The following is a 4,394-nucleotide window of genomic DNA, read 5'->3' as shown; positions in this document are numbered from 1 at the left end:
GATCAAAATCGTAATATGAACATACCACAAGAACTATCCAAGTATAACTCTCTTTAAACAACAAATTAACGTACCCAACTGTCCAAACTCGCGTTCAAGATTTACATTCTTGATCAGGTTTCATGTCCTCAATCTTCATCACCTTGAAATATCCTGCAAAAGCAAAGAAAAGATAACAGGGCGAATAATTATTCCTCCGAAGGTAACAATTATCCTAACAATGAATTTACCTGATCGAAAACAATGATAAAATCAAGAACCATAACAACTAACACATAAATGAGTTAAAAACACTACAAATTAACCAAAGAAACTTAAAATGCAAATACAACTAAGCAATCCAACCAGTTTTGACTTTCTTATCACCTAAAGAACCAAAACCTTTCAAGAATCTGATGATTGCCAGCTGGCATTAGAATAACCAGGCTGCCCGTATACGGATGCCCTTGTTGATCACCGCCAGCTGGACCATATCCACCAGTATTTGAATTATATCCATCACTAGCGCCATAACCACCATAACCATAACCTTGGTTCCCATAGCTAGAGTCACTTGGCGACTGACCCATCGGTGCTGGAACCACACCACCACCACCACAGAACCGCCATACCCATAACCTTGGTTCCCATATCCCACATTTGCACCATAGCCAGCACCGCCATAACCAGGAGCCTGACCAACCCATGGGCTTTTTAACATACCAGGACTACTACCTACATTAGGGTTACCATATGCACCTACAGGACCACCATAACCACCAGCATAACTACCATAACCAGCAAAACCACCACCACCACCGTTTGGTCCACCAAAACCATAACTCGGTTGACCATATCCCGAATACGGCAGATAACCACCACCACCTGAGTTTTGCTGCATGAATCTACCACCATCCATTTGACCATCAAACAATCCAGCATTATTACCTTGATACCCTCCACCACGCCCACCGCCACCCCCACCGCCGCCTGGATTAGCATCTTTAGGGAGTGCTCGTTTAACCTCCACTACCTTAGTATTCAGCTCATGAAAAGTCTTCTGAAGAACTCTGTCAACAGCATCTTCTGTGTCAAAAGATATGAAACCGAATCCACGAGGTCTGTTGGTATTTTGGTCAAACATAATACTACATCAGTTATATCTCCATAATTTGCAAAATATTCACGGAACTGTTCTTCTGTTAATGTGGACGGTAATCCACCAACAAATATTTTTTTGGTTCTGTAATTTCCTGATCCTCCCGAGCTTCTGCTCGCACTATTTGCAGGCCTAGATGCTTGTTGTTCTTCTCTGGATAAAGCCCTCTTAGCTTCCACCTGCAAATATATTCCACTAAACATTTCATAATCTTTTTTTTTGTCAAAAGTAAACAGAAAAATTAAAAAAACCGCTATTGAAGGGTTGCCTTTTATGCACAAACATGTTTATATAACAGGTGATGGTACAAGGATTTGCACACAATAGTCTTAACTTAACCACGAGTTTCTCAAGTGATTCAGTTATCTCAATTCAGTCGGTTTTTGTCACTTTAATCTGCGAATGTTCTAATTAGGTTAACTGAATTGAGATAATTAGAACACTCATGAAGCTCTCAGATTCTACCATCAATTGGTACTCAAGAAACCAATGCTCTAAACACTCAAAATAGGGGTGCATCGGCCAATTTTGAGCTAAGACCAAACCAAAAACCGAAATTACGGTTTCTGAGTTTCTGATTTGGTTTCGGTTTTTTCTCCGTTTGGGTTTGAATCGGTTTCAGTTTTTTTGGTTTTGTCATTTGAGCTAGAAACTTTTAGGCCGAAAAAAATAAACCTAAATCATTTTATTAATTAATAACTAATTGATTATTATACATTTGAGCTAATATTTTTTGCTTATATATTTATTAAATTCCTTAAAACTAAAAATAAAAAAATAAAAAATCTATTCAGTTCGAATTTTTCCCTTTTTGTTACATGCAAAACCAAAACCAAAGCGTAAGTTGAGTATTTACACATAAAACCAAACTGTCCGTTTTAGTTTCGGTTCGGTTATCTCAGTTTCATGCAAGTAAATAACTAACAAGCCCTAATTACTTACATTGCGGCCATCAATTGAATGCCTATCTTGCAGCACAGAATCCAGAACCGTCGGATCCGAGAAGACAACGAATCCGAATCCACGTGGACGGCCGGTGATCTTATCGCGCATAATTATAGTCTGGGACACGTGGCCGTATTTGGCAAAGTAATCGGTTAAGCGTTGTTCGGTGGTGTCCCATGCGACTCCACCTAAGAAGAGTTTGCCTTCGTCTGAATCCATTGACTTTGGAATTAGGGTTTGAGTGTTTTGGGAATTTGGGTGAAAAAGATACGTTCGTGATTTTGACTGATGCGACGGCGTTTTTGATTGTTTGTTCATGGAATGTGCGTGCTTATCAAAATATCTAAATTTTTGGGCTTGTCCTTTTTAAATTTTTTTATTTTTTATTTTATACTGAACTAGTTTTAGAGCCCGTGTCACACACGGGATAATTCAAATTATGAAATTATAGGTAGAAAAAATAATTACATAGCGTATATGAAAAAAAAAATGTATTACATCTATGCTTGTATCTATACAATGTGTACATAAATTGATTTTATTTATATCACAAAATGATTTTTTTAAATGAACTTAATAAAAAAATGTCCGTGCAAAAACGTACCGATAATACTTCTTTCTGTTGAAAAATTCATTCTCGTGCCATATATGTCTAATTGAAAGACTTTTTGTTATGAACCAATTTGGAAAATAAAGCTTCTCATACGATAGTAGTTCTAACCACTCAGCCTAAATACAAAAATAGCGTTACCTTTATTGATATATTTATCAATTTACCACCCATCAAAGGAAAGTAGAACATTTGAAAAAGGTTAGAAGCATTAATAGGCCCGGTGGCACGTCGAAAGTGTTCCATTTTTTCTTATATTTAATATTTGAGGGAAAAATAGTCAGTTTACCAAATCCCGAAATTTTGATTATTTCAAAAAATGCCCTTAAAAATAAATTTCAAACCCGAATCATGTTTAAACTTCTAACTTTCATACTTTTGACATTTTAAAGTCAACACTTTGAATCCATAACAAATTTGACGATAATTCTATTTTGCATTCTCAAACTTTTAAAATATTCAAAATTTTCATTTTTGACCGGTTACAAATTTTAACCTAAATGCAGTTAACTTGTACCAAACAATCTATTTACCAATTTTTGACCCATAAAATCAAATTTAAGTTCCACAAAAAACCCGAAACAATTTTCACTTGAGAAACATGATTGTTGTTAATTTTTGAAATTCACCAAGTATTTTGAAATATATAGTAAAATAATATGTTAATATTTATATTTATAAAAATATATAGATATTATATAAATTTAGTGTAAAAGAAAAGTGATCTTAATCATTGTTACTTTATTACATATATTAGGGTATATTAGTTTTGGAGGGAAAAAAATTGTAAGAATTAACCAAAACATGACAAGTGTCCACATTTATTTTACTTTATTAGAATAGGTAGATAGCAAAACTAGTCGCTTATGTTTGGACGTTTTTTCAATAGTTGTCTTTTGGAAAACTTAATGATAGAAATCATATTCTATATTTCAAATCAGTGGCGTAACTACCTTAGTGGTAGGGGGTCGGCCGACCCCTGTGAGGAAAAAATTTTTAGTGGTATATATGTGTTAAAATTCCGGTCAACCCCTATGAAATTTTGAGGGGAGTTTGCAAATTATAGAGTGGGTTTTGAGGTGATTGTGAGTGTAAACCAACAGAGAGAACTTGAGATGAAAAAAAAAGAGTAAACGAACCATATTTTCCGGTAGCCGGCATAAAAAAGTATTCTCATGTTGCAGTTAAAGAAGAAAAGAAGGAAGATGACCTAATTTAACATTTTAAGAATGTAATGAGCTTTTATTAACTCTCTTTCACTACCCATTATTTTACCAAAATTTAATAGGACGTGTGAAAATAAAGACAATGTCAACAAAACATTTAGTTATTGCTGAGTTAGATTACTATGGCATTCTCAACCCATCCTTAAAAGTATGTGAGGGGAGTTTGCAAATTATAGGGTGTGGTTTTGAGTGGTTGTGAGTGTAATTTATAGAGTGGAGAGAAAAAATGTAGTGATTTTTTTGTAAATTTGGAAAAACTTTGCTTACCTCTATTTATTTTTTAATATTTTTTGAATTGGTTGTGAGTATATGAGAGAGAATACTGTAATGATAAAGGTATAAAAAAGTATTATTAATTGAACAGAAGAGAAAAATGTAGTGTTATTTAGTGTAATTATAAAGATGGGGATGAGGGACGGGTTGGGAATGCTCTTATAACCTAATATATAATAAAACTCAGTATGTTTTTTTGCCC

General features: G+C 34.4%; 1 pseudogene across 1 annotated transcript; it reads right to left on the bottom strand.

Annotated features, from left to right (window-relative positions):
- Window positions 1-384: 384 nt before the first annotated feature.
- Window positions 385-2,304, bottom strand: LOC143556493 (heterogeneous nuclear ribonucleoprotein 1 pseudogene; annotated as a pseudogene). The gene is made up of 2 exons (XR_013139381.1): window positions 2,081-2,304; window positions 385-1,317 (listed from the first exon to the last, which is right to left on the bottom strand). The product of XR_013139381.1 is annotated as a heterogeneous nuclear ribonucleoprotein 1 pseudogene (transcript).
- Window positions 2,305-4,394: the final 2,090 nt, after the last annotated feature.

The sequence above is a fragment of the Bidens hawaiensis genome, unplaced genomic scaffold (assembly GCF_021521415.1).
Source record: "Bidens hawaiensis isolate Kalapana, Puna unplaced genomic scaffold, B.hawaiensis_p1.1 tig00018577_1, whole genome shotgun sequence".
NCBI classification, from domain to species: Eukaryota; Viridiplantae; Streptophyta; class Magnoliopsida; order Asterales; family Asteraceae; genus Bidens; species Bidens hawaiensis.
The sequence above is the reverse complement of the archived record's forward strand: the minus strand, read 5'-3'. Positions and strand labels throughout refer to the sequence as shown.